This window comes from Nerophis ophidion, linkage group LG06 (assembly GCF_033978795.1).
Source record: "Nerophis ophidion isolate RoL-2023_Sa linkage group LG06, RoL_Noph_v1.0, whole genome shotgun sequence".
In the NCBI taxonomy this organism is placed as follows: Eukaryota; Metazoa; Chordata; class Actinopteri; order Syngnathiformes; family Syngnathidae; genus Nerophis; species Nerophis ophidion.
This window is the reverse complement of record NC_084616.1, coordinates 4,925,895-4,938,252: the sequence shown is the minus strand read 5'-3', so window position 1 is coordinate 4,938,252 and position 12,358 is coordinate 4,925,895. Positions and strand designations below refer to the sequence as shown.

The 12,358-nt window shown below is 42.0% G+C and overlaps 1 pseudogene; it reads left to right on the top strand.

The window, feature by feature from the left end:
* The window catches only part of LOC133553996 (plexin-A1-like), a 162,813-nt pseudogene that overhangs the window by 83,273 nt on the left and 67,182 nt on the right, over positions 1-12,358 (top strand).

Genomic DNA, 12,358 nt, shown 5'->3' with positions numbered 1-12,358 from the left:
TGTTCTGTGGTCTGACGAGTCCACTTTTCAAATTGTTTTTGGAAATATTCCACATCGTGTCATCCGGACCAAAGGGGAAGCAAACCATCCAGACTGTTATCGACGCAAAGTTGAAAAGCCAGCATGTGTGATGGTATGGGGGTGCATTAGTGCCCAAGGCATGGGTAACTTACACATCTGTGAAGGCACCATTAATGCTGAAAGGTCCATACAGGTTTTGGAAAAACATATGCTGCCATCTAAACGCCGTATTTTTCATGGACGCCCCTGCTTATTTCAGCAAGACAATGCCAAGCCACATTCAGCACGTGTTACAACAGCGTGGCTTCGTTTAAAAAAGAGTGCGGGTACTTTCCTGGCCCGCCTGCAGTCCAGACCTGTCTCCCATGGAAAATGTGTGGCACATTATGAAGCGTAAAATAGGACAGCGGAGACCCCGGACTGTTGAAGGACTGAAGCTCTACATAAAACAAGAACGGGAAAGAATTCCACTTTCAAAGCTTCAACAATTAGTTTCCTCAGTTCCCAAACGTTTATTGAGTGTTGTTAAAATAAAAAGTGATGTAAGTTATGTTTTGGTTTTGGTCATGCATGTTTAGTTTTTGGACATTCAGTCACGTTTTGCACTTCCTGGTTTTGTTTGTTTCCATGCCAACTCATTAGTTTTCACCTGTCACGTCCCTGTTCTCAGCCTCACACCTGTTTTCACTAATGATCATAGCTATTTAAGTCACTCTTTTTCTTGTCTTCGTCCTGGGATCTTCTCACATGCACACGCACCCTACCCATGCTGCACCTCCTTCATGTCCTTGTTTTTGTATTCATGCCATTGTGCTAGTTTTTGTCTATAGTTTATTATATTCATGCCATCGTGCTGTTTCTGTTCATAGTTCATCCATGCCAATCGATCAAGTGTTTTTGTTTCACGTTTGTACTGTTTAGCCAAGTGTATTCCTCCATTGTGAGCGCTTTTTGTTGTTTATTTGTTTACTAAATAAACAACCATGTACTCACATCCACGCCTCGTTCGTGTTGATCCTCATCTGCACCGAAGAAACAATCCACGTCCAAGCCTAGTTGTGACAGTAACACAGTGGTGAACATGCCCTTTCCCAACTACTTGGGCACGTGTTGCAGCCATGCAATTCTAAGTTAATTATTATTTGCAAAAAAAAAAAAAAAAGTTTGAGTTTGAACATCAAATATGTTGTCTTTGTAGCATATTCAACTGAATATGGCTTGAAAATATGTCCCGGCAAGAAATCTGCGTTCAAAGGACTCCGGCTTATTAGTGATTCCCAAAGCCCAAAAAAAGTCTGCGGGCTATAGAGCGTTTTCCGTTCGGGCTCCAGTACTCTGGAATGCCCTCCCGGTAACAGTTCGAGATGCCACCTCAGTAGAAGCATTTAAGTCTCACCTTAAAACTCATTTGTATACTCTAGCCTTTAAATAGACTCCCTTTTTAGACCAGTTGATCTGCCGCTTCTTTTCTTTTTCTCCTATGTCCCACTCTCCCTTGTGGAGGGGGTCTGGTCCGGTCCGGTCCGATCCGGTGGCCATGTACTGCTCGCCTGTGTATCGGCTGGGGACATCCCGCCTCCGCTTGGGATGGTTTCCTGCTGGCTCCGCTGTGAACGGGACTCTCGCTGCTGTGTCGGATCCGCTTTGGACTGGACTCCGGCGACTGTGTCGGATCCATTATGGATTGAACTTTCACAGTATCATGTCAGACCCGCTCGACATCCATCGCTTTGGTCCTCTCCAAGGTTCTCATAGTCATCATCGTCACCGACGTCCCACTGGGTGTGAGTTTTTCCTTGCCCTTATGTGGGCCTACCGAGGATGTGGTAGTGGTTTGTGCAGCCCTTTGAGACACTACTGATTTAGGGCTATATAAGTAAACATTGATTGATTGATTGATTGAACCATGTACTCACATCCACGCCTCGTTCGTGTTGATCCTCATCTGCGTCGAAGAAACAATCCATGTCCAAGCCTAGTTGTGACAGTAACACAGTGGTGAACATGCCCTTTCCCAACTACTTTGGCACGTGTTGCAGCCATGAAATTCTAAGTTAATTATTATTTGCAAAAAAAAAAAAAAATGTTAATGAGTTTGAACATGAAATATGTTGTCTTTGTAGCATATTCAACTGAATATGGCTTGAAAATATGTCCCGGCAAGAAATCTGCCTTCAAAAGACTCCGGCTTATTAGTGATTCCCAAAGCCCAAAAAAAGTCTGCGGGCTATAGAGCGTTTTCATTTTGGGCTCCAGTACTCTGGAATGCCCTCCCGGTAACAGTTCGAGATGCCACCTCAGTAGAAGCATTTAAGTCTCACCTTAAAACTCATTTGTATACTCTAGCCTTTAAATAGACTCCCTTTTTAGACCAGTTGATCTGCCGTTTCTTTTCTTTTTCTCCTATGTCCCACTCTCCCTTGTTGAGGGGGTCCGGTCCGGTCCGATCCGGTGGCCATGTACTGCTCGCCTGTGTATCGGCTGGGGACATCCCGCCTCCGCTTGGGATGGTTTCCTGCTGGCTCCGCTGTGAACGGGACTCTCCCTGCTGTGTCGGATCCGCTTTAGACTGGACTCTGGCGACTGTGTCGGATCCATTATGGATTGAACTCTCACAGTATCATGTTAGACCCGCTCGACATCCATCGCTTTCCTCCTCTCCAAGGTTTCTCATAGTCATCATTGTCACCCACGTCCCACTGGGTGTGAGTTTTTCCTTGCCTTGAGGATGTGGTAGTGGTTTGTGCAGCCCTTTGAGACACTAGTGATTTAGGGCTATATAAGTAAACATTGATTGATTGATTGGATTTGCAAATCATTGTATTCTGTTTATATTTACATCTAACGCAATTTCCCAACTCATATGGAAACGGGGTTTGTATATTATATATATATATAAAGTAAAATAATCTCGTTTATGATCACAGTCGTCGTTATAATCATTCTGTGCACAGCAGGAGGCAAATGTGTGCCTGCTTTGGAAGATTCACTCCCCTTATCTCTCTTTTATTCATCTGTGAGCTCTTTAAACTTTCCCATTTGGTCTAATTCAGACATTAAAGAGCAGCTTTTTTAACCACTTTTTTTTTTTTTTCCCCAACTTGTCCCAGTTTTGTCAAGCAGTCGCTCGCATCAGTGCTTGTTTTTTTTGTTGTTGTTGTCGTTGTAATAGTTATTTCTAGAAACGTGATGATGAAAGCAGCCGTCTTGTTCGGCGGGTTTCAAACGTGCGAAGCAGTGTCAAGTGTGTTTAGTCGCGTCAAGTCAGCGGCGCGGTGGATAAAAAAAACGCTCGCCACCGCGTACTGTAAGCCAGGCGTCGGCGGCTCATATTTTGGTCTGGGTGTGCGTCAGGGACTCCGAACAGGGACGCCATTGTCCTGATTGAGGATTGGCGAGAGCGGGGGCGTTCTGGTCCACGGTAATCATGGCCGGGCCCGGGATGAAAGACGCTATTGACGCAGTCGAGTGTCTGGAAGGGAGGAGAGGGAGAGGAATGTGGTGAGTTAGAGAATGGGAAGCAGCCAGAGGAAAAGGGGAAACTCTAGAATTGTGGACCTTATGGTGTTGAAAGTCCGGTCTCATACGGACTACAGAGCGCACCGGGACATAAGCCGCACCTGCAACATTTTTGTGAATTATATTTATATAGCGCTTTTCTCTAGTGACTCAAAGCGCTTTACATAGTGAAACCCAATATCTAAGTTACATTTAAACCAGTGTGGGTGGCACTGGGAGCAGGTGGGTAAAGTGCCTTGCCCAAGGACACAACGGCAGTGACTAGGATGGCACACGCGGGAATCGAACCTGCAACCCTCAAGTTGCTGGCACGACCACTCTACCCACCGAGCTATGCAACACTTTTTCTCTAGTGACTCAAAGCGCTTTACATAGTGAAACCCAATATCTAAGTTACATTTAAACCAGTGTGGGTGGCACTGGGAGCAGGTGGGTAAAGTGTCTTGCCCAAGGACACAACGGCAGTGACTAGGATGGCGGAAGCGGGAATCGAACCTGCAACCCTCAAGTTGCTGGCCCAGCCACTCTACCAACCGAGCTATATAATTCACACAACATTTTAGAAGAAAAAACATGTTTTACACTGAAATATTCTCTTAATGTTTATACCGTATTTCCTTGAATTGCCGCCGGGGTGCTAATTAATTTCAAACCAAAGGCATGCGGTAAATTTAGGCCTGCGCTTATACATTTGAGTGTGATGTAAGGATACCATCATGAAAGCACATATAATAAAAAAACGTTATTATGGTCTTACCTTTACTTATAAATGAAGTCCATGCGCAGCTCCTTCTGATCAAAAGCATCGATAACTTGTTTATAGAAGTCTTCCTTATCTTTCTTCAGTTTTAAAAGAGTGTCTGTCTCGATGGAGATCTTCCTTTATTACCTCCTGCTTCCATTGAAAGTCCAGTTTGGAAAACTGTTTTATTTTAGATATGTAGTGGATCCAACATAATAGTGTGAAAGTCCAGTCCATAGTGGATCTAACATAACAGTGAGAGTCCAGTCTGTAGTGGATCTAACATAATAGTGAGAGTCCAGTCCATAGTGGATCCAACATAATAGTGAGAGTCCAGTCCATAGTGGATCTAACATAATAGTGAGAGTCCAGTCCATAGTGGATCTAACATAATAGTGAGAGTCCAGTCCATAGTGGATCTAACATAATAGTGAGAGTCCAGTCCATAGTAGATCTAACATAACAGTGATAGTCCAGTCCATAGTGGATCTAACATAATAGTGAGAGTCCAGTCCGTAGTGGATCTAACATAATAGTGAGAGTCCAGTCCATAGTGGATCTAACATAATATTGAGAGTCCAGTCCATAGTGGATCTAACATAATAGTGAGAGTCCAGTCCATAGTAGATCTAACATAATATTGTTAAAGTTCAGTTCATAGTGGATCTAACATAATAGTGAGAGTCCAGTCCATAGTGGATCTAACATAATAGTGAGAGTCCAGTCCATATTGGATCTAACATAATAGTGAGAGTCCAGTCCATAGGGGATCTAACATAATAGAGTCCAGTCCATGGTGGATCTAACATAATAGTGAGAGTCCAGTCCATAGTGGATCTAACATAATATTGTTAAAGTCCAGTTCATAGTGGATCTAACGTAATAGTGAGAGTCCAGTCCATAGTGGATTTAACATACATAATAGTGAGAGAGTCCAGTCCATAGTGGATCTAACATAACAGTGATAGTCCAGTCCATAGTGGATCTAACATAATAGTGAGAGTCCAGTCCATAGTGGATCTAACATAATAGTGAGAGTCCAGTCCATAGTGGATCTAACATAATAGTGAGAGCCCAGTCCATAGTGGATCTAACATAATAGTGAGAGTCCAGTCCATAGTAGATCTAACATAATAGTGAGAGTCCAGCCCATAGTGGATCTAACATAATATTGTTAAAGTCCAGTCCATAGTGGATCTAACATAATAGTGAGAGTCCAGTCCATAGTGGATCTAACATAATAGTGAGAGTCCAGTCCATAGTGGATCTAACATAATAGTGAGAGTCCAGTCCATAGTATATCTAACATAATAGTGAGAGTCCAGTCCATAGTGGATCTAACATAATAGTGAGAGTCCAGTCCATAGTGGATCTAACATAATAGTGTGAGAGTCCAGTCCATAGTGGATCTAACATAATAGTGAGAGTCCAGTCCATATTGGATCTAACATAATAGTGAGAGTCCAGTCCATAGTGGATTTAACATACATAATAGTGAGAGAGTCCAGTCCATAGTGGATCTAACATAATAGTGTGAGAGTCCAGTCCATAGTGGATCTAACATAATAGTGAGAGTCCAGTCCATAGTGGATCTAACATAATAGTGAGAGTCCAGTCCATATTGGATCTAACATAATAGTGAGAGTCCAGTCCATAGTGGATCTAACATAATAGTGAGAGTCCAGTCCATAGTGGATCTAACATAATAGTGAGAGTCTAGTCCGTAGTGGATCTAACATAATAGTGAGAGTCCAGCCCATAGTGGATCTAACATAATATTGTTAAAGTCCAGTCCATAGTGGATCTAACATAATAGTGAGAGTCCAGTCCATAGAGGATCTAACATAAAAGTGAGAGTCCAGTCCATAGTGGATCTAACATAAAAGTGAGAGTCCAGTCCATAGTGGATCTAACATAATAGTGAGAGTCCAGTCCATAGTGGATCTAACATAATAGTGAGAGTCCAGTCCATACTGGATCCAACATAATATTGAGAGTCCAGTCCATAGTGGATCTAACATAACAGTGAGAGTCCAGTCCATAGTGGATCTAACATAACAGATATAGTCCAGTCCATAGTAGATCTAACATACGTAATAGTGAGAGAGTCCAGTCCATAGTGGATCTAACATAATAGTGAGAGTCCAGTCCATAGTGGATCTAACATAATAGTGAGAGTCCAGTCCATAGTGGATCTAACATAATAGTGAGAGTCCAGTCCATAGTGGATCTAACATAATAGTGAGAGTCCAGTCCATAGTAGATCTAACATAATATTGTTAAAGTCCAGTCCATAGTGGATCTAACATAATAGTGAGAGTCCAGTCCATAGTGGATCTAACATAATAGTGAGAGTCCAGTCCATAGTGGATCTAACATAATAGTGAGAGTCCAGTCCATAGTGGATCTAACATAATAGTGAGAGTCCAGTCCATAGTGGATCTAACATAATAGTGAGAGTCCAGTCCATAGTGGATCAAACATAAGAGTGAAAGTCCAGTCCATAGTGGATCTAACATAATAGTGAGAGTCCAGTCCATAGTGGATCTAACATAATATTATTAAAGTCCAGTTCATAGTGGATCTAACGTAATAGTGAGAGTCCAGTCCATAGTGGATTTAACATACATAATAGTGAGAGAGTCCAGTCCATAGTGGATCTAACATAACAGTGATAGTCCAGTCCATAGTGGATCTAACATAATAGTGAGAGTCCAGTCCATAGTGGATCTAACATAATAGTGAGAGTCCAGTCCATAGTGGATCTAACATAATAGTGAGAGTCCAGTCCATAGTGGATCTAACATAATATTGTTAAAGTCCAGTCCATAGTGGATCTAACATAATAGTGAGAGTCCAGCCCATAGTGGATCTAACATAATAGTGAGAGCCCAGTCCATAGTGGATCTAACATAATAGTGAGAGTCCAGTCCATAGTGGATCTAACATAATAGTGAGAGTCCAGTCCATAGTGGATCAAACATAAGAGTGAAAGTCCAGTCCATAGTGGATCTAACATAATAGTGAGAGTCCAGTCCATAGTGGATCCAACATAATAGTGAGAGTCCAGTCCATAGTGGATCTAACATAATAGTGAGAGTCCAGTCCATAGTGGATCTAACATAATAGTGAGAGTCCAGTCCATAGTGGATCTAACATAATAGTGAGAGTCCAGTCCATAGTGGATTTAACATAATACAAGCATATTTAACACATATAGATGCCTTTCTTTCATGAAGACAAGAATATAAGTTGGTATGATTGTGATGACTTGTATTGACTGGAATCAGACAGTAGTGATGATGACGTCCACATTTTCAATTGGAGGAGAAAAAAAGTCCTCCCTTTCTGCCCAACACCACATGGAAGTGCTTGCTTTTTGTTTGTCCATCTTCCATACTCCTTTTTATACACTTTACAAGAAATACAACGGCGGCAAACTCTTCTTAGACTCTTATTTTGTTAGCGTAGGCAGGATGAAGCAGGGCTTTTATTGTGAAGACAGGAACTTTGCAGTTGACGGCAGGTTCGGCGAGACAGTCTGTTGAAATAAAAAGTGTTTCTCGCCTTCCTGTCGGTCGTTTTTTCTTAATAATGATCTCATCTCTCAAGACCCTCGGGTGTTGTGAATGTCAATCAAGTGACGACTTGGTGAAGATTGATGATCGTCTATTTTTTTAAGTGCCTGGTCGACTGACACACCCTCCGCCATCGACCCGTAGCTAACGATCGACGTAACTTGCACCCCTGTTTGAGTTCCATCACCGGCACCTCTGCTGGTTGGAGAGAAGTAGTCCGCTCCATTGCCCACAAACCGCATCAATCAAGCCATTTATTACGTTGTCACCTGGATCGGAGTAAAATTGATCTAACATCCCCGCTTTGTTTTGTGGTTCTCAGAGCTGGTGGCGGACGAGGCTGAAGAAAGAACCATGAGGTTGTGAGAACAAGAAGCAGGCAAAAGAAGTCATCGACTGGAAGTGGACTCTACGTCGTTACCACCATGCTCTCACCTCTGGTCTTCCTCCTGATCCTCCCCCTGTCCACGACCACCACCACCACCACCTCCTCGTCTTCCCCTCCTCCTTTCCTGTCGTTCTCCCCACCTGAAGGGGGTCTCACGCATTTGGTGGTCAATAACAAATCCGGCGAGGTCTACCTGGGCGCCGTCAACTGGATCTACAAACTGTCCGGCAACCTGACCAAGCTCCGAAGCCACGTGACCGGCCCTGTGACCGACAACCCTCGCTGCTACCCCCCGCCCGGCGTCCAGTCGTGTCCCTACGAGCTGGTGCAGACCCCCAACACCAACAAACTGCTGCTGCTCGATGACGCCCACAACCGCTTGATCGCGTGCGGGAGTACCTCCCAGGGAATTTGCCAGTTCCTTCGACTGGACGATCTGTTCAAGCTGGCGAGCCCCATCACCGCAAGGAACATTACCTATCCAGCGTCGCCGAGGCAAGCACCATGTCCGGGGTGGTCATCTCTCCCGACGTCTTCGGCGCAGGCGGGAAACTCTTTGTCGGAACCCCCCATCGACGGGAAGTCGGAGTACTTTCCGACTCTGTCCAGCCGCAAGTTGATGTCCAACGAGGAGAACGCGGACATGTTCAGCTTCGTCTACCAGGACGAGTTCGTCTCCTCGCAGCTGAAGATCCCGTCCGACACCCTGTCCAAGTTCCCGGCGTTTGACATCTACTACATCTACGGCTTCAGCAGCGAGCAGTTTGTCTACTACCTCACCTTGCAGCTGGACACCCAGCTCACTTCCCCCGACGCGGGCAGCGAGCAGTTTCTTCACCTCGAAGATCGTGCGGCTCTGCGTGGACGACCCCAAGTTCTACTCCTACATCGAGTTCCCCATTGGCTGCACCAAAGACGGAGTGGAGTATCGCTTGATCCAGGATGCTTACTTGGCCCGACCAGGGTCCCGGTTGGCTCAGTCGCTTGGTATTTCGCAGCGCGACGAGGTTCTTTTCGCCGTCTTCGCCCAGGGCAGAAGAACAGAGCCAAGCCGCCCAAGGAGACGGCTTTGTGTCTGTTCACGATGAAGCAGATCAAGGAGAAGATCAAAGAAAGGATTCAGTCGTGCTACAGCGGAGTCGGGATACTTTCCTTACCTGGCTGCTCAACAAGGAACTGTCCTGCATCAACTCGGTGAGTGTCTGCTCCGGACTCTTTCATCTGCTTGTGTCTGCATGCACCCGTCTTTTTTTTACCAGGGATGCCGATGCCCAATAATCCATCCACATGATTACAAGTTTTAATGCAGTTAACCAAGGGGTCCGCAACCCAAAATGCTGAGAGAGCCGTATCGGCCCAAAAATACCCCCAGAAATCTGTCTGGAGCCGCAAAAAATGAAAAGTCTTATATAAGTGTTTTAATGAAGGCAACAAGTGACGAAAGTGTCTATATTAGCTATAATAGCCTAATATCAAAATGACTTTAAAAGTTTTATACAAGTGTTATAATGAAGACAACACATGATGTGTCTGTATTAGCCTACTATCAAGAATATTTAAAAAGTCTTATATAAGTGTTTTAATGTAGGCAACACATGATGTAAGTGTCTATATTAGCTATAATAGCCTACTATCAAAATGACTTTAAAAGTCTTATATAAGTGTTTTAATGTAGGCAACACATGATGTAAGTGTCTATATTAGCTATAATAGCCTTCTATCAAAATGACTTTAAAAGTCTTATATAAGTCTGTTATAATGAAGACAACACATGATGTAAGTGTCTATATTAGCCTACTATCAAGAATATTTTAAAAGTCTTATATAAGTCTTATAATATAGGCAACACATAATGTAAGTGTCTATATTAGCTATATTAGCCTACTATCAAAATGACTTTAAAAGTCTTATATAAGTGTTTTAATGTAGGCAACACATGATGTAAGTGTCTATATTAGCTATAATAGCCTACTATCAAAATGACTTTAAAAGTCTTATATAAGTCTTATAATATAGGCAACACATAATGTAAGTGTCTGTATTAGCTATATTAGCCTACTATCAAAATGACTTTAAAAGTCTTATATAAGTCTGTTATAATGAAGACAACACATGATGTAAGTGTCTATATTAGCCTACTATCAAGAATATTTTAAAAGTCTTATATAAGTCTTATAATATAGGCAACACATAATGTAAGTGTCTATATTAGCTATATTAGCCTACTATCAAAATGACTTTAAAAGTCTTATATAAGTCTTATAATATAGGCAACACATAATGTAAGTGTCTGTATTAGCTATATTAGCCTACTATCAAAATGACTTTAAAAGTCTTATATAAGTGTTTTAATGTAGGCAACACATGATGTAAGTGTCTATATTAGCTATACTAGCCTTCTATCAAAATGACTTTAAAAGTCTTATATAAGTCTAATGAAGACAACACATGATGTAAGTGTCTATATTAGCCTACTATCAAGAATATTTAAAAGTCTTATATAAGTGTTATAATGAAGACAACACATGATGTAAGTGTCTATATTAGCCTACTATCAAAATGACTTTAAAAGTCTTATATAAGTCTTATAATATAGGCAACACATAATGTAAGTGTCTATATTAGCTATATTAGCCTACTATCAAAATGACTTTAAAAGTCTTATATAAGTGTTTTAATGTAGGCAACACATGATGTAAGTGTCTATATTAGCTATAATAGCCTTCTATCAAAATGACTTTAAAAGTCTTATATAAGTGTTATAGTGAAGGCAACATGTGACAAAAGTGTCTATATTAGCTATAGTAGCCTACGATCAAAATGATTTCAAACGTCTTATATAAGTGTTATAATGAAGACAACACATGATGTAAGTGTCTATATTAGCCTACTATCAAAAATATTTTAAGTGTTTTATAAGTGTTCTAATGAAGACAACACATGATGTAAGTGTCTATATTAGCTACGATATCCTACTATCAAAATGACTTTAAAAGCCTTATATAAGTGTTATAATGAAGACAACACATGATGTAAATGTCTATATTAGCCTACTATCAAAATTACTTTAAAAGTCTTGTATACAGTAATTGTTATAATAAAGGCAACACATGATGTAAGTGTCTATATTAGCTCTAATAGCCTACTATCAAAATGACTGTCGCAGGCTGAAGCAAATCTTTGTTGACAGAAATGTTGAAATGTAATATTTATTCCACACATTTTTACAACATCCATCCATCCATTTTTCTACCGCTTATTCCCTTTGGGGTCGTGGTGGGCGCTGGTGCCTATCACAGCTACAATCGGGTGGAAGGCAGGGTACACCCTGGACAAGTCGCCACCTCAACGCAGCAATATCTCCATATAGTTATTTTCTATATCACACAGAGACAAACCCGCAATATATCAAGTATATCGATGTATCGCCCAGTCCTACCCTGTACTTTGTGGACGCCATCTGCTCCACCTTCATATTAAGTGTTTTTTGCTGTGTTCCAGCATTTTGTTTTGTTTCTTCCATAGTCCGTCAGAGCATGTGTTGTAGCTAATAGTTATATATTTCTTGTGGTTATTTATTGTCTTAGTCGTTCCCAGCTGAATATCAGGTCCCACCTGTGACTCCTTCATTTGCGTAGTGGCAGCGAGAACTTGGGTGCGTTGGTTTCAAAGTAACGAGTAACTATGGTTGATTAAAGCGGCAAGCAGAAATGGACGGGACCGCTTTGGCTGCTGCCCCCGCGACCCCAAGCCCAGATAAGCGGTAGAAGATGGATGGATGGATTATTACACAGAGAAAAAGTTGTATATCCATCCATCCATTTTCTACCGCTTATTCCCTATACAGCAGTCAAATTTGGTGAGTTTTAAAGCATGCTAAGGGGGGTCAAATGTAAATACCCAAAATAAAGACTCGACATAAAATAAATTCAATCAGAAACATAGGAGAAAATGGGATTAAAACCCAATGCTAACCGCCCATTGAAAATACATGGGTATGGCTAGTAGCTACTATTAGAAAACAGATAGACTTACCAACTCGGCGTAATATCTTAACATCGACACACTGTCTCGTCCCAACTCGGCCCTGATGGTCGGCACCTATAAGTT